At 48.6% G+C, this 18,529-nt stretch overlaps 1 non-coding gene across 1 annotated transcript; it reads right to left on the bottom strand.

Annotated features, from left to right (window-relative positions):
• Positions 1-3,994: 3,994 nt before the first annotated feature.
• On the bottom strand, positions 3,995-4,098 carry LOC128569439 (small nucleolar RNA U13). Its single transcript, XR_008375384.1, has one exon. It is a non-coding gene; the product is annotated as a small nucleolar RNA U13 (small nucleolar RNA).
• Positions 4,099-18,529: the final 14,431 nt, after the last annotated feature.

The raw sequence follows: 18,529 nt of genomic DNA, 5'->3' as shown, positions 1-18,529 counted from the left end.
GAACCCAGGCAACAGGATCACACACCCCCTCGGCTCTCTCAGCCCTCCCAGGGCTTCCTGGAGTCAGCCCAGTGTTGTGGAAGGGAACACACTGCCACGCCGGGCTGCCCTGAGGGTTGGATGTGTTAATACCAGCTGGGCTCTGAGAACAGCTCCTGGCGCACAGTGAGCCGTCAAGGAAACAGGATTTCTCCTTGTCATCACTTTAGTAACTTTTCACTGGGTTAATGTTATCAGCCCTCCCCACTGGCCTGCAAGCTCTTCTAGGGCAGTATGGGGCTGCATCCCGGTCCGCATGCCTGTGTGGCTCCTGACACTGCATGGGAGGCACCCTCACCTGGAAGAAGAGGGGCTCCCCTCAGGGGTGAGGGTGGTAAGGCCCAGCAGTCCCTGGAGGTTTTGTGATTTCACCCATGTCATTTCTGTGTGTCGGCTCACCCCTGCTGGCTTGGGGCTTAGGCTTCTCAAACTCTGGGGAAGAAAAAAAGCAAAGCATAGTTCTGAAAACACACCCCAGCCCCAAATCATTCCCATTCCCAGGACGTGGCGGGACAGGCTGAGATAAATACTGGTGGTTTATCACAGGAAGGTTCACCCCAGTGCGGGGAGCGTGAGCCTGCATGCATAGGCAGCCAGCTGATTTATCAAGTCCTGAGCCAAGCGCTGAACAGGGCGAGGCCATTTATCTGCATGGCTGGAGGAGAGGTCAAGAGAGAGAAGTCAGAGATGAAACAAAGACGCGGCCTGAGTGGAGACAGGAGCTCCCACCTTTACCAACTCCCGGGCTGTCTTCACCCCGCATGTTCTCAGGGAAGGTTGTCCAGAGCCCTTCGGTGAGCAGGACCCACGTACTGGGGGGAAGACTGGGCTCCTTTCCTGGGACCGAGAGCATTCCCAGCCTCCTGGGGTTCCTGAAGGGAGCACAACTAGTAGGAAGTAGGCTGAGAGCTGGGAAGAAGAACCCCTTATGGAAGACGCCCTCCTGCCAGCAGGGAGCCACATCCAGCGCTCTCGGCACCGACTGGCTCAGGAGACCAGAGCAGGCAGGCTTGGTCTCTGCTGTCCTGCAAAGGTCCACTCGGACAGCACATTTTTGTTTCTTTCAGTTTTTTATTTTTGGAGACAGAGTCTCACTTTGTCACCCTTGGTAGAGTGCTGTGGCATGGTAGCTCACAGCAACCTCAAGCAGCCCCAGCCCCCCGAGTAGCTGGGACTACAGGCACCTGCCACAACGCCTGACTATAGACAACACATTTTCAATGAGGCATCCCTGGCATCCTGGTTAGATCTCGTTCCCCCATCACACTCTACCCCTTCCCCTGCTTTGTTTTCCTCGTAGTACTTTAAAGCACTGGCCATAGCTCTGTGTGTGTGTGTGTGCGTGTGTGTGTATTACTGGGCCTGTTTTGAATGAACTGCCGTATCTCTAGTGTGTGGTCAGACCTGAGGCACTTTGCGGGTACTCAGCAAATCTCTATTCAGTGAATGACTAATGAGAGATAGCTCCCAGTTCCCAACTGCTTAGGCGTGCCTGGATAAGCTGTGTATATCTAATTGTATTTGATACCTCAGCAACAGAGGCATGGACATTGTCGGCTAAGAGAGGTGCAGTGGCCTGCCCATGGGCAAACAGCGGCAACCAGGATTCAAATCCACCTGGCACCAGAGCCTGAATTCTTAGCAATTCTCCCGAGAGAGGATATGGCCATAGACTTGCTCAGAGACGCGCTCATCATGTTCCCAGCCTAGGTCTTCCTAGGGGAAAGGGACCCTTAATCCAAAAACAAATACAAAAAGGTAAATACACAAATATGATTTTCTTGCACTGAAATGACTCAGACGATTAAAGAGGAAATTAAATGTCAAGAACAAATTCCACCTAAAATGAAATCGCTACTGTTTATTGAGATCCGCCGTGTGCCAGGCATCAGCTAAGAAATTTACATATATGACTCTGTTTAATCTTCCCACATACTATCATTATTACTATTTTCCAGTCACGGAAAGCACAATAGAGAAAGGTTAAGTTCTTTACCTAGGATTACTAAGTTATTTATCAGCCTGTTTCATTCCAAAGTGTGGGTCATCTCCTCTTTAGCCTGCTGACTCTAACACCTAGTCCTATTAGACATAAATTTGTAAGCTCCAAAATTGTACCATGTGCTTGGCAAGGAGAAAATCGAGGGCTGGCTTATCTTTTCATTCTCAGCCCGATGCCTGGCACAGGTGTGTGCTCAGGAGGGGTTTGCTGGCTGGCTGGCTGAATGTAGGAAGGAAGGATATGAGTGAGAAAGGGGAGGGGGCTCCAACTAGATGGGTGGATCTAAGTCCAGGCGTTGTCTCTAACAACACTGCTCCAGAAGCCCATCTGGGGCTCCTTAAATGTTCCGATTCCTGGACCTCCTAGCAGCCCCTGCCCTGAATCAGAAGAACTGAGGCCCAGGAAACTGCATTTTTAACACAAGTTCCAGGAGATTCTGATGTTTAACAAACTTTGAGACCCATAGTGCTAAGCTTGGCTCTAATATCCCCGTTGAACTGAGGCCCCTTTTACAGTGAGGCCCTGGCTTCTCCCCATGGGCATCTATCTGCCTGCTATATAAACAGAGGCCAGCTGGAGGCAGTCCAGGGAAAAGCGAGAGAGATTACCCAGGGTGAGGAGGATGACTTATTAGGAAAGATGGAGGGAACCAAGGGGCAGAGTTTGTATGTGGGAAAGCAGGAGCCACTCATAAATCTTGAGGGGTGACTGGCAGCTGGGGTGAGAGGCGCTCATATATCCTGGTGCACGGGCATTACCGGGCCTAATGGGGGGTAGGCATTATACGTGACAAACTTGAAATCTGTGCCAAAGAGACATTTATAATGGATCACTTAAGCTGCTAGCCCATTATGATTTTGCAACAAGATTCATCAACTCTGGGTCTGGAAGGCCTTTAGAACATCTAATCCATTTGTATTTAAGCTTTTAAAACGTTTTTTTAAAGCAACAGATTCTTCTGTTCAAATGAAATCTTATAAATAATCCAAGTATATGAGATAAATGAAAATAAAAGATATTCAGTTCCCTTCCCCTTCCCCCAGGGCATCTCCACAGAACCCCAGGGTCCCAAGGAATCTGAGCTATGGTTCTCATTTTGCACCTGAGAAACTGAGGGTCCAAATAGAGAAGGGACTTGCCCCAGGGGACACTGCAAGCTGGAGACGGGGCTGCTGGAAACACAAGGTGGAGCAGATGAGCCTCCCAACCTGAGAAGGGCCCAGGCAAATGGTGGGAGCAACGACAATAAAAGAGTGGCAAACACACATTTAGTGCTTTGCCTCTGCGGGGCTCCATTTCCAGTCCTTTATTTGCATCGTTGGTGCAGTCCTGTAGGGGTTATTATGACCCTCATTTGGGGGGTAAGAAAATGAGGCACAGAGATTTAGACACTGTAAACACGTTCACACAGACAGCTATGGTAAGTGGAGATGGAACTTGAAACAAGGCTGTAAGAGGCTTTCACTTGCCTGCCAGCCTGCTGTCCCCAAAAGCACAGAGGTTTTAACTAAGTCAATTGGAGTTGCCCTTGCCTCCTTCACATTATTCTCCCTGTAGAAGCCAGACTATTGTTTTTAAAACACAGATCTGATTGAGCCACTCTCCTGTTCAAACACCTTCAGTGGCTCCCCTCTGCCCCTCAAGACACTCTGCTAGACTCATGTCAACGTACTACCCCGCTCCTTTCTGGACCTCAGCCACACAAGCTTTTGCATGTATATGCCAGAGCTCTTCAAACTTTGTTGACAGGCATCTCACCCATAGAATTTTCTTTTCTTTTTTTTTAGTTTTTGGCCGGGGCTGTGTTTGAACCTGCCACCTCCGGCATATGGGGCCGGCACCCTACCCCTTTGAGCCTCAGGCGCCACCCCTCACCCATAGAATTTTGAGCGGTACATCCTCAATATGGTATACTTTTTATTTATTTATTTTTATTTTTATTTCTCTTTTTCCCATCAGACGGGTAATGTGCCGACGTCGTGACGAGATTTGTGGGAGGCACATCTCACGCATGCACATGAAAACCCAATCGTCGCACTTCTGAACTACAAAAGGATCTAGTATACTTTTTTTTTTTATTGTTGGGGATTCATTGAGGGTACAATAAGCCAAGTTACACTGATTGCAATTGTTAGGTAAAGTCCCTCTTGCAATCAAGCATCACAAGAATGGAGAAGCATGAATCCTATGTACTCAATTTTGATATGAGGACAATTAATGACAATTAAGGTTATGGGGGGGAAGCAGAAAGAGGGATGGAGGGAGGGGGGTGGGGCCTTGGTGTGGATCTAGTATACTTTTTAACTTAAAAACACTGACCTATATTTCTGTGCTAACGCATCGCATACATTTAAAGTAAACTCGGATAACTGAAATAAATAAAAAACAAGTTAAAAAATAAAAAGAAATTTTAATGATTTCTTCCTGCACTCCAAGGAATTATTACTTTGCCTGGTCCCCAGGGTGCCTGCAGTCACATTCAAGGTTCCTGATCTGTCCTACCCCTGGGCTTGGGGCTGTCATCGGCAGCCACTGCCTCTCAGCCTGGAACATTCATTCTTCCTTTGGATCCAGCAATCTCATTTCTTCCAAGGAACCTTTAATGCTCCAGGGCACCCTGAGTATTTCCCATGCAGCCCTGGCCTCTGTCATAATCATTTAGTGCAGTGACTTTCAAAGGTATGCCACAACACACTGATGTTCCATAAGAGGATCATAGGTGTGCCACACAGGTTTTTAAAGATCATTAAATTATTTTCAAAAGTTTGAAGCACAGTAAGTATATATTCCTTTGTTTTCTCTTGCCTCAGCCTCCCGAGTAGCTGGGACTATAGGCGCCTGCCACAACACCCAACTATTCTTTTGTTGTAGTTCCGCCAGGGCCGGATTTGAACCCACAACCCTCAGCATATGGGGCTGGCGCCCTACCCACTGAGCCACAGGTGCCACCCATGCCATGGAAGTTTAACTATAGGTTTAAGTGTGCCGTGAGCTAAAAAAGGCTGAAAAACACTGATTTAGTGGAACATGTTAAGTCAATTGTCGCTCCTATCTCCCTGTCCATATTGCGTGTGCTGCCCATGAGGACAAGTCGGGGGCTGTTTTATGTGTGTCCCAGTACCCATCACTCGGGAACTAATACCATTTGTTGACCGATTAAGTGACTAGAACAAGGCTTGGTACTTTGCAGACACTCTAAATTCTAACTGGTGTTTTTTGCACATTAGCAGTCTCCAGAATCACCCAGGGGTTCCCTACAACATAGGCTTCTGGGTCCCACCCCAGGGTTTCCAATTCAGTAGATGTTACCGGCTGAATTGTGTCACCACCTCCAAATTCATACATTGAATGAATATATATTCTAGTTTCTCAGAATGTGACCATATTTGGAGACAGGGCCTTTAAAGAGATGATTAAGGTAGAATGAAGTCTCTAGGGTGGGCCTTAATCCAATGTGACTGGTGTCCTTATAAGAGGAGATTAGGACGCAGACGGTGAGACTCAAGGCACACACACACAAACAGTGCTGACCACGTGCCGCACAGCAGGAAAGCAGCCACCTACAAGCCACAGAAGAAGCTAACCCTGCCAGCAGTTTGATCTCAGGCTTCCAGCCTTCAGAACCAACGGGGAAAAGATCTCTGTCATTTAAGATACCCAGACTGTGGCACTTTGTTATGGCAGCCCTAACAAATTAATATAGTAGGGCTGGAGTGGGTGGTGTGATTTTGCATTTCTGAAGAGCATGGAAATAATGCTGATGCCACTAGTGTGGGGACCACACTCTGAGAACCCCTGTTCCAGCCTCCAAGTGACAGGGAAGGAGTGGCTGAGGAATGACAGAGGGCTGGAGGGGCAGAGGAGAGAGCTGCTGGTGAAGAACGCTGCCCTGGCATTTCCCCGGCTCCAGGGAGAGAATCTCCCCCGCAGGCCTGAGCCCTAGAACAGGCCAGAGTGTTCTGAGCTATTACTCACTCTCCCTGCCCTTGGCTGAGGACACTGGAGAGGAATGGTCAGGGGTAGGTGTCTCCTCAGACACATCAGATCTCCCAGCTGGGATCTCTGGGGCCCAGTCACCAAGAGGCAAGCTGGGCAGTGCCAGGCAAGTGGAGGCCAGGGAAGCCAGTGGGTTGATGCAGTCCTAGTGACAGCAGATGCCCCTGTCTGCAGCCACCTCCTGCCCCTCCCCACCCCACCCACACTAGCAGGAGCACTGGGATGGGAAGGCAGGCTCTGCATACTTCCTTTGGTGGAGGATATAGAGAATAAGAAAGATCCTTCCTATGGGCTATGAATCTTCTCTCAGCCTTAGTTTCCTCATCAATTAAAAGGCCAGGATCTATCCCAAAGGATAGTGGTCAGAATTAAATAATGAAAATAATAAGTAGTTGGCTTTTGTCAACTATTATTATTACATTTATCAAGTAAGATTCAATTTCATTTCACCCTTTACAACACCACGAGGCAAGTATAAGTCCTATTTTATGGATTGGAAACTGAGTCTCAGAGATGTTAAGTAATACCCACAGTTTCAGGGCCAAAGAATGCGGCAGCTGTGATTCAACCCCGACTACAAAGGCCATAGTCAACCGTTCATATTCTGTCCTTTGGATAATAGGTTAGGATTCGGTTCTGGCTCAGGGAGGTACTCAGTAGATGTTTGTTCCCTTGGCTTAGTTCAAATTCCTACTACCTGAGTTAATTCCTCTGTCAATTCTGGAAAAAGGCTATAGAAGGGGACTTAATATGTGCCAGGCCCTACCCTATGCCCACTCACTTTCCTTGCCTCTCCAGGGAGGAGGCCCTCAAGGCTGGAGCCCATGGAACATTCATGCCATATCTCCAATTTGTTAGGTAAATGACCAATACTTGCTCTATCCCCACAACAACCCTCAGGGTACTATTTTATATCCATTCCACAGACATGGAAATAGAGGTTCAGGGAAGTCAAGTCAAGAGGTTGAGAAGTTGCTCAAGTTCTTCCAGCTATGAGAAATGGTGGACATTGAACTAGACCCCAAATCTGTGTGATCCCAAGTTTTTGCAGACACTACATCACACTCCACTCCTCTCCCAGTTCTCTCATTTGAGTTCCCTCAGGTCCCTTCTTCAGGACAAAAAGCTCTGCCCAAGAAGACGTAACTTTTTCTTCCAAAGCTCTGGGTCTACTCATAGAGTGTTGTGTTGCTAGGCTAACCAGGTAGAGAAGGAGAAGACCCTTACCCGACTATCCATGACAACTGGGTTTTGCCCCAGGGAGAGAGAGCGTGAACCAAAGCCAACACCATCCAGGTTGATTAAATTCCCCCATCCCTTTGAAGGACAGTTCCAAACCTTTCCCATCTAGAAAGCCCTTTCTCCAATCCAGCACATGTGGTCATGGCCTCCTTCCCGTCAGTCATTGCACAGAGCTGATCGTGTCTCCCGATCTAGATGACACAAGACTGTGTTGATTACAGTGGCAGAAACCCAGCTCAGCCAACTTTACCCCACATGGCCTTCACAGCTGCAGAGACCAAAAAGCCCAAAGACAGACCTGGCCTCAGAGGTTCCATAATTCATCTGGAACTGGCCTGTGTGTGGCTCTGTTGTTTGTGTTGGCTCCAGTCTCAGGAGGCCCTCGTAACAAGGACAAGATGGTCAGCAGTGCCCAGACCCCATTGTGCCAGCTCAGCTGCCCCAGCAGACCACCTGTCATGCCACTTTGCCTCGGTCACTGAGCGAGGGATGGGTATTTCCCCAAAGGAAAATGGAAGTCCTATTGCCAGATAAAGGGAGCAGAGGCCAGTGGGCAGAAACAGAAAGACATGTTCTCCGGGACCTTTGACCAGCTTCCTAGCTCCCTTGCTCTGTGCTTGACCTGGGACAAATCACATCCTGTCTTGAACCTCAATTTTCCTATTTGCAAATGGTGGTGATACCCTAATGAAGAGAAATGTTTGAGAAGATTCAACAAGTTAAGGTGCATAAATCACCTTGCACAGCCTCCGGCACACTGGAGGCACCAAGCCTCTGCCCTCCCCGACCACACACGTGCACCCCTCCCTGGCAGGCATGCTCAGCACGTGGAAGGAATTTAACCCAGCTCCTTAACACTTAGCAAGGGATTTAATTAAACGCATCTCTCTGCCTGTGAACTGTTCCATCTGCCTTTTCTCTTTGGACTCCCTCCTGGGGTTATGAAGCTGTAAGTGGAAGCCCCCAGAGACAGGTGACAGCAATAACTCTACATTCAACACACATTTACTGAGCCCCATTAGGAGCTGAGCAGTGTTCTAGGTGCTGGGGACATGAACTAGGACAAGGCTCCCTGGGCTCTGCCCTTGTGGGGTGAGTATTCACTCACGATGAGCCCCACACAGTGCCAGCCTGTGTGTGTGGCACCTCCTTTATTCTCCTAGCGAGGATTAGGTTAGTGTCATCTCATGCTTATTTCACAGATGAGGAAACTGAGGCTCGGGAGAGCAAGATCCCCTCAAGTAAGTTGGTCATTCAAGGAGCAAGAAAGCAGAAACAGGTCATCACATCACTATTCCCTCTCAGACGAAGCCTGAGTCAGGCTCCACGCAAAACTCAATGAAGATGTTAATTACCATGACAGCTCCAGTAAAAATCAAACGGGCCATCTTCCAGGAAGCTAGAGGAGAGGGAATAAAAAAAGACATTCGTGTGCAAAGTCAACCAGAGGTCTGGGATGAGCCGTGTTGAGCCCATACATGGAAATTCACATCCACCAGGATGGGCCGCCCAGAGGCAGGAGGGGAGCCCCCAGTGGGGCCCTGAGTGTCAGGAGGAATGGAGCAATTCAATCCAGGGCCAGCAAGTGGAAAGCAGCCAGGCGTGTCGACACAGTTGGCTGAGCTGCCACCAGGCCCGAACCTGCCATTTGGGATAAGCCTGGGGTCCACAAAGAAGGCCATGCACTCCCTGACACCACCCGCCAGCAGCCACCAGCTAGGTCCACAAGGCCTTGGGCAAGGTCATCTCCCAGCTCCAATCCCTGCCTAGGTTTACAAAGACTGAACCGCTAACTGTCTAAGGCAGAGATTAGCAGTCAGCGATGACTTTGGAACCCAGCAAAGCCCTCTTGGCTTTAAGACTATGGGCAATTGGCTTCTTCTCAGAGCCTCAGTGTTCTCATCTGTATAGTGGGATGGCTAATACCGCCCTGAGATAGTGAGGAATAATGTGTAGCCGCTCTACACCATGATAGCACACAAGCCATCACAAGCAATTAGGAGTTCTTGTTCTCATCTGTGCATGAAGAATCTGAAGCTTGGAAAAGCAAGTTCCCTGCCCAAAGTCACACAGCTGGTCCTCAGAAGATACAGGTTTGGAACCTGGTCTGAGTCTGTGCAGTGCTCTGCCCACTCCCCCCGCGCCGCAGGTCCTGTGTGCCAGGTGTTCTCCACGCACTTCCCTCCTGGCAGTCTCCTGTGTGTGTCCTGCTGGGGTATCGGTTCTGAAAGTGTTGGCTGTGTTTGCTTCCTGGTATGCCATGGAAGACTTGGGAATTCAGATATACTTGTGAAATACAAACAGATGCATTTATTAATGGAGAAGACCATGCACTCCCTTACATCACGGCCTTCTCTGTGCATGACCATGCACCCACAATCAGGCAGAGCCTATCAGCTGACCAAACAGACAACACAAGGCCTTCCTCGAGGCAAAGAGGAAACAAAGGCTCCTTCTGGCTGCCAGAGGCTGGGCAGCAGCTCGGCTTTCTGGAGAAGACAGGCATTCTTGGTGGATAGCCGCAACTCAAGTCTGTTGGAGACAGATAGAGAAGTTTTCGTTGCGTCCCCTCCACCCCCATACCCTCTTTGAAGCTGTATGCACAAGCTGGTGCCTTACCTTGCTCAGGACGTCAGAGAGCCGACAGGTGCAGCAACCTCACAGCTGGCAAGACCCAGGAAGCTAAGGTGCCAGGGAATAAAGGAGAGAGGCTGGGCACTGGCTCCCCTTCCCAAATACAGCCCCAGAGAACCAAACCTCTCACCACCCATGGGCCAGAGGATGTGTGTTAAGTATAGAAGGGAGAAAGAGATGTAGCCAACCTGGCCCCAGATTTTGAACAACACAGGGCTGATGTGCAGCATCAGTTTCCATAGAGTGATCAGCCTTTGGGACCCCCTAAAGTCAAAAGATCAGAAATATGAGGCCTTGAGCAAGTTCAAGGTTTCTTGGCTGTACAACTTCTATCCTCTGCCAGGTGGTTCCTGGCTCCCTTTAGGAGGGGTATGGTGCTGCCAGAATAGTTTGGAAATAAAGGCATATACCTTCCTTGGTTGCAAGGGGAGGAATTTAACTGGTTAGTCCCTAGATTAATCCTTGAATTTTCCCTGGTGTCCCTGTAGACCGGGGTTCAAATCCCAGCTCTGCCTCTTCCTCCCTGATGACCATGGACAGCTCACTTCCCTTTGCTGAGCCTCCTTATTTCCATGTGTAGAATGGGCATTGTGATAATGGGACTTCAGGCCTGAAGGACTCCCAGACACAATGCCCAAAAAGCCTGTAGCAGAGCAGTTGTTTAGGGAACACAGTTCTTTAGGACAACTGTCCAGAGCCCACCCACCATGAAGAGAGGACCCTTGTCCCAGGCAGATAATAAGGACCTGCACTGAAGACCCCCACATTTATATTGCTGGCCTAGGCCTGTCCCCAGAAACAGACTCACATATACAGTGGTCTCCCTGAGGTTCCCCTTTGGTTGTTTAAGGAGCAACTCATACATGATACGTACAAGGCTGAATTCTTGATTTCGTCCCCCTCCCCTCCAAACTTGCTCCTCCTGTCCCCATTCCTCCAGCTCAGGAAATGGTGTCTGTTCTCTGCAAGTTACTCCAGCCACAAATCTTGAGATCATCCTTGATTTTTCTCTGCCACCCTGCATCTAACTTGCCTCAGCCCTACCTTTAACACAGGGACAGCATCCAGCCAGCCCAGGCCCCCTCGTCTTTCCGGGGATTACTGACCAGCCTCCCCACTGGCCTTTCTGCTTCCTCCAGAGCCTCCCTTTAAAAGTTTATTTCTACAGAGTAGCTTGTGGGATATGCACTAGTTTCCCGTGGCTGTTGTAACAAATCACCACAAACCTGATGGCTTAAAACAACACACATTTATTCTCCTATTGTTTTGAAGTTTGAAATCAGTTTCACTGAACTAAAGTCAAGGTGGCAGCAGGCTAGGTCCTTTCAGAGGCTTCCAAGGGAATCTGTTCCTTGCCTTTTCTGGCTGAAGTCACTCTAACCTGTTGCTTCTATTGTCACATCTCCTCCTCTTCTGTAGCTTTCCTGTTACAGGGACACCTGTGATGACCTAGGGTGCCCACTGAAGTGATCTCTCCATCTCAGGGACTTTGACCTTAATCCCATTTGCAGAGTTCTTTTATCCATTTTCACGGGGTCTGGAGATTAACTGTGGACATTGTAGAGGCCCATTTTTCAGCCTACTACAGGATCCTTTAAAAATGTAAGTTAGATCATGTCTGTCCTCTGCTCACCCCCTACCTTCCCATGTCAGAGTAAGAGCTCAGTCCTTACCATCGCCGACAGGGTCCTCTGTGACCCCAACCCCACACCTCTCAGCCTTTCCACCCTGCCCAGGTCTTGCAGCCCCCTTGCTCTGCCTTGTAAAGGTCAGATACACTCTTGCCTCAGGGCCTTTGCACTGGCCCTTCCCTCTGTCAAAATGCACATCTCCCGGACACCCTCATGGCCCAGTCCCTCATGTCACTTTAGCCTCAGCTCAAGTGACATTCCCACAGAGAAGACTTCCTGGACCTCCCTGTAAAAAATAAACACTCTCCCCCCTCATCTCTCTCTTGCCTCTCACTCAGCTTTATTTTTGTTTGTAACCCTCTGTCACCACCTGAGATAAGTTCATTGTCTATTAGCTTGCTATCAGCTTCCCCACAAGGATGTAAGTCTTTCAAGGGCAGGAATTTAGTTCATTGCCGTATCCCCAGGGCTGTAATCAGTGCCTGGCACTTAGTAGGTGTGCCAGTAAATACTTGGAGAGGGGAGCAGTGCTTCGGGCTCTGTCTGAAATGACTGAACTCCAGCCACTGGGTGGTTTGATCTCAAGATTCCCCCAGCACTTTGGCTACAGATATCTCAATTCAACTGTGAAATTACAGTCAACAACAGGATTTTTTTTTTTTTTTTTTTTTTTTTGTTAGAGACAGAGTCTCACTTTATCACCCTCGGTAGAGTGCCGTGGCATCACAGCTCACAGCAATCTCCAACTCCTGGGCTTAGGCGATTCTCTTGCCTCAGCCTCCCAAGTAGCTGGGACTATAGGCTCCCACCACAACACCTGGCTATTTTTTTGTTGTTGTTGCAGTTTGGCCAGGGCCAGGCTCAAACCCTTCACCCTCGGTATATGGGGCCAGCGCCGTACCCACTGAGCCACAGGCGCTGCCCAACAACAGGATTTTGAACGCAAATCCACCCCTCTGCTCCCCTGTGGGTTCCTGCATGGGCTTCTCCCTCTACTCATTGTGTGCAACACTCACTACCTGCTCCTCCCCCAGCCCACAGCCAGAGCTAAGGGCTACCCAGGGTCCTGTGTGCCAGGACGGTATACACCCTATACATGAAGTAACTCATTTACTTCCCAGCACAGCTCTGGAGGTATGTGCTATGACAGTCACCCTTACTTTATACAAGTCCCACCGTGTGCTGATGGTCTGTACATGATGCTGGGTTTTCCCCAGGGGCAGGCTTGCTTCATCCCTCAATTCCCACCAAGAAGCACAGGAATGAGCAGAGGGTGGGTGCTTAGAACTTCAGAACACCTGGGAGGAAAGAAGCATGAGGGCCCACAGAGCCCAATCACCCCTCCCAGACACAGGCTGCCCTGTGAATGCTTAGGGGCCCGAGGGGAGCGACAGGGGTGCTGAGGCAGCCCTGGAGATGACATGAAATGGGGACACTGGGCACAGACCTTCTCTCAGGCAGGAAAGGTTTGGAAGGGATCCTACAACAAGCTTCTCTGGCTGGAGGTTAGATCCCACCCAGTCTAAACCCTTGAGATGAGCCTACATTACCACAGAGGGGCCTTCCGAGGGGGCAGGGGACAGCAGATGAACAGTGCAGCTTTGTTTTGTGGCAGTGTGTCCAAGGGGGGGCTGTAGCAGGCACCAGAGGGGCCCTGCCTCCCACAGTGCGGGGAACACATCGAGGGAATGTTGGAAGAGTCCTCCCCAGACCCTGCGTGCTGGCTCTGCATTCGCAGTGGGTTCAGTCGCCCCGTCAGGGAGTTGGCATCCTGGTGCAATGGGTCTTGAACAGGTTTCATCTGCCTGCATTTAGTGGGAAGCCAACCACACTAATAAAACTCCCCAGCCCCTACCTGACTGAACAGATCAGTGCGACAAAGTAGGAGCTGTGAGGTGAGCCAAGGTCCCAGCTGATTTCAGTGGCTTTGGGAGGGTAGTGGATAAGTTCACTGAGAATACGATAAATGAATGAAAGAATGAATGAATGATATGCACAGAGAAGAGAATCATATTATCAGACCCAAATAGTGCCCATGCTCCCTGATATACCAACATCTGACCTCGCAGGTTAGATTATTTCTGACTCAAGCCTCCACTTCAATTACGACTGATCTCCATGTTTAAAAGCAACAGTGAGGCTAGGCATGGTGGTTCATGCCTGTAATCCTAGCACTTCGGAAGGATGGAGGATCCCTTGAGACCAGGAGCTAGAGACCAGCCTGGACAACAGTGAGACCCCATCTGTACAAAAAAATTAAAATAAATAGCCAAGCATGGTAGCATGTGACTGTAGTCCCAGCCACTTGGGAGACCGAGGCAGGAGGATCACTTGAGCCCAGGAGTTTGAGGTTATAGTGAACTATGATGACACCACTGGACTCTAGCCTGGGCAACAGAGTGAGATCCTGTCTCAAAAAAGCAAAACAAAACAAAAGCAGTAACAATAACAACCATCTCCTATTATTCATATCCTGCCTTCCAAATGCTGTACGAAGCATTTACTAGCCATTGTTCTCAGCCATGTCAACAGCCTTCTGTGGTAGTGATTAGTCCTACTTCACAGATGAGAAATCTGACATAGGAGAGGGACAGTCAAAGAACCCACAGCTTGTAAGCAGCAGATTCAAGATGTCAGTGAGCCCACGTCCTTCCAGCTCCAGAGGCAGCACTGTTACCCACACCACTTGGGCACTGTAAACCAGAGACCTGGGCCACAGCTTGCCCATTAACTCATGATGTGCTTATTTATTAATGGCCTGCATAGGCACACACACGTGCAGACTCCCCCCCACCCCCAAGAGTGAATGGTCCATGGTAACCAGAACTTTGTGAGTCATATTTCTGGTACACGACTCAACAAGGTGCTTGTGATTGACTGAATGTTTGTTCCCCTGCCCCAGATTCATATGTTGCAGAAGCCCCACCCCCAAGTACATATGTGACTATATTTGGAGATATGGCCTTTATGGAAGTAACTAAGATTAAATGGGGTCAGAAGGGTGGGGTCCTGATTCAATAGATTAGTGTCCTCATCAGAAGAGACACCAGAGCTGGCTCTCTCTTTCCATGCACGCACAGAGAAGAGACACAGTGAGAAGGTGGCCATCTACAAGCCAGGAAGAGGGCCCTCCCCAGAAACCCACCCTGCCAGACCTTGATCTGAGACTTTCCAGCCTCCAGAACTCTGAGAAAATAAACTTCTGCTGTTTAAACCTGCAGTCCCCAACCCCTGGTCTATAGACTGATACTGGACTGTGGCCTGCTAGGAACAGGGCTGCATAGCAGGTGAGCAGCAGGTGAGTGAATGAAGCTTCACCTGTATTTACAGCCTCTCCCTACAGCTCACATCTCCCCCTGAGCGCCACTTCCTGTCACATCAGCAGCAGCATGATTCTGATAAGAGCAAGAACCCTGCAGTAAACTGTGCATGTGAGGGATCTAGGTTGCATGTCCTTGCGAGAATCTAATGTCTGATGATTGGAAGTGGAGCTGAGACAGTTATGCTTGCACTGAGGAGCAGCTACTAATACAGATTGTCATGGGCAGAGAGGTTTGACTGTACAGAGACCATAATAAATCAATTGCTTGCAGACTCATATCAAAACTACAACCACCAACACCATTCCCCCATCTGTGGAAAAATTGTCTTTCATGAAACTGGTCCCTGGTGCCAAAAAGGTTGGGACTTCTGTTTAAGCCACCAAATCTGTGGTAATATCGTGTGACAATTCAAAATAATGATGCACACTATTTTTTTTTTTGGTTTTTGGCCGGGGCTGGGTTTGAACCCGCCACCTCCGGCATATGGGACCGGCGCCCTACTCCTTGAGCCACAGGTGCCGCCTGATGCACACTATTTTTAAAAAGAGGTTTTTGTAGCTAGAAGAAAAAAGTTGTAATATTCCCAACACAAAGAAATGATGAACATTTAAGGTGATGAAAATCCTAAATTAAATACTAATTTGATCATTACACATTGCATGAACATATCAAAATATCACATATACCCCAAAAGATACATACAACTATTACATATCAATAAAAAAAATTTTTAAGAAGATTTTGAAGGTATCAACACTTCCCACCCCCTCAGTCTCCCTCATTCTCCTGCTCCCCACGGGGGCCCTGGTTTTGCAGCTCTGCTGTGAACTGGGGTCACACTTCAGGATCAGGCCAGGCCCAAGTCAGAGTTCCATAATGTGCGTTGCTGCGTGGGTGTAGAGAAACCAGATGTCCCACTCGTGACTCCTAGCGAGCCACCACCAGGTGGGAGCTCCCCGGCACGTGTGTTGGGAGGACTCCTTACTGGGCCTTGGAGTCTTTCCCTACCTTGCAGCGGTTGGCAGCTCCCGGCCTTCAGCTCACTCCTCAGGGACAGGGAATCACCACTCCCACATGGCATCTGGGGACAAGTTCTGTGTTGCCTTCCTCTGTGCATGGTGGCCCTGGTGGAGGGCCCAGCTCAGGCAGAAGCCCTGGGCCTCAGAAACAGCAGGTTACAGTGAAAATGCTAAGCACTTCATCAGCCCCCAAAGGCCCACCTCGCAAGCAGCCTGGAGAGGGAGGAAATCCAAGAGGGTAACCGGAGTGGCCGTCAATGCCCAGGGGAGAGACCCGCCCCTCTGCCACCTGGCCACGGAATCCAGCTGCCGTGCTCACCACACCGCGAAGCACAGGCGGGCAGCAGCAGCCTGCCGGGGCGCCAGCAGGACTGGGGCCTCTCCACCTGTGGAGGGGGTGGTGGAGTGTCTAGAGAACAGAGTCCTGCCTCAGCGTGGTTAGCCACACACCTGGATCAGGAGGCCGTTGCTGTGCCTGGCTGTGCCCTCCTTTCTCCCTCTGTGAAATTGGCATCTCACTAATCTCCCCCTAGTCCTGGCCTTCAGCAAAGTGTCCCCAATCTGGATATGGTACAAACATGGCAGCAAGAGAGGAATGGTCCCAGATGAGCCGTGGTGGAGGGACAAACACTGATGGGTTCTGGGTGTTCATTCATGCCTGGGTCACCACAGCTTGCACTGATTGCACACTTGCTGAGGGCCGGGCCCTGCAAGCTGGCACTGCCTACGTCACCAGTACCACAGTGTACTCAGCTCATAAAGGCAGGAATCGGTCTGAACCTTGGTCAGTTTGTCAGACTTTCTGTTTGCTGAATGAGGTGGCGGAGGTTCTCCCCTGGGCAAAAATCCCAGCTCTGCTACTCCCTAGCCGTGCCCTTGGGCAAGTGACTTAACTTCTCAACTCTAGTTTTTCACCTGCAAAGTAAAAGAAAAAAGAGATTCGTAGGGTTGTCATGAGGACTAGTTAGTAGCCTCGACACACAGTGGCTGGCACATAGGAAATGCTCTGGAAGGTCCATTCTTCTTGCTTATGTGGTTAGCGAGTTTCCAGTTTGTAAAGAAAAACACTCCATGATTAACAAGCTGTGGGATATGTCTATCATGGAATACTATTCAGCCATTAAAAAAGATGGAGACTTTACATCCTTTGTATTAACCTGGATGGAGGTGGAACACATTATTCTTAGTAAAGCATCACAAGAATGGAGAAGCAAGAATCCAATGTACTCAATTGTGATAGGAGGACAATTAAGGTCCTAGTACACGGTGGGGGGTGGGGGATGCGGAGAGCTGAGAAGGGGAGGGTGGGGTGCGGTGTCAAGGGATGCAGTGCACCTTTTGGGGATAGGGCACAAACATAAGAGGGTCTTTATCTAACAAAAGCAATCAATGTAACTTGGTTCTGTGTACCCTTGATGAATCCCCAACAATAAAAAAAAAAAAGAAAAACACTTCAAAAATCAAAATAATAAGATGTATAAACTAACAGTGAAGATAAGCCACAAGCCAGAAACAACAAATAGGAAATACAAAAGTTCAATTGCATGACAATTTGAAACAAAGACGGTAAGAAAAACTATTATAAGAGAGGTCAGATTGCTGTTGGCTCTCTCCAAGTCTCTCCCTTTTTAAAAAATTAATTGACTTTTAAGTGACAGATTAAAACAGTATATATTTGTGATACACAGCATGATGACATTGTTCTCCAAGTCTTTTAATGTACATCTAATTGTAAATGAGCATCTTCGTCTGTTTGGACTACTATCACAAAATAAAATAGACTAGATAGTTTATAACCAGTAGAAATTTATTTCTGTCAGTTCTAGAGGCTGGGAGTTCTAAAATCAAGGTGCAGGCAAATTTAATGTGTGGAGAGAGCCCATTTCTGGCTCACAGATGGCTCTTTCCTGTGTCTTCACATGGTGGAAGGGGCAAGGGAGCCCTCTGGGTCCCCTTTTAATAAAACACTAATCCCATTCATGAGGGCCCACCCTTGTAATCTAACCACCTCCTAAAGGTTTTATATCATCTCATATGAACATACGAGTCTGGGGCACACAAACATTCAGACCATTGCAATGGCAATGTTGCCAAAGCCGCTGAAAAGTGGCACTCCAGTTTTAGAAAACATTTTGGCAAATATTTACCAAAAGCCTTAAAATTGTGACTGCAGTTTAACCTACAATCCTACTTCTGGGAAGTAGTGATTATCTAATGATAATCTTAGAGAAGCATAATTTTCTCACATTTTACAAATGGTGGAAGGGAGGCTCAGAGAGGCTAAACAATTATGGCAGAGTCACACAGCTGGGAAGCGGAATGACCGTAACCCAAACCAGGCCGGACTGACTGCAAAGCCAAACTCTCAGCAGCTGCATTTTAAGTCCTCAGAAGGCCAAGGCTACAGAAACACCATAGGATTCAATGTCTCTATTTGCAAAGACAATATCTCTGTGGAAAATCCCAAAGGGTCTATGAAAAGCAACTTGAACTAATAGGTGAACTCAGCAAGGTCACAGGCAATTAGCAAACAGCAATTTAACTTCAATACTCTGACCATGAACTATTGGAATTTGAATTTGAAAGTTTTTAAAGTACAATTTAGAAAAGCACTAAAAAACATATGAAATACTTAAGAGATGG

Source organism: Nycticebus coucang, chromosome 17 (genome assembly GCF_027406575.1).
Source record: "Nycticebus coucang isolate mNycCou1 chromosome 17, mNycCou1.pri, whole genome shotgun sequence".
In the NCBI taxonomy this organism is placed as follows: Eukaryota; Metazoa; Chordata; class Mammalia; order Primates; family Lorisidae; genus Nycticebus; species Nycticebus coucang.
Note: the sequence above shows the minus strand (reverse complement) of the source record. Positions and strands in the feature narration are given on the sequence as shown.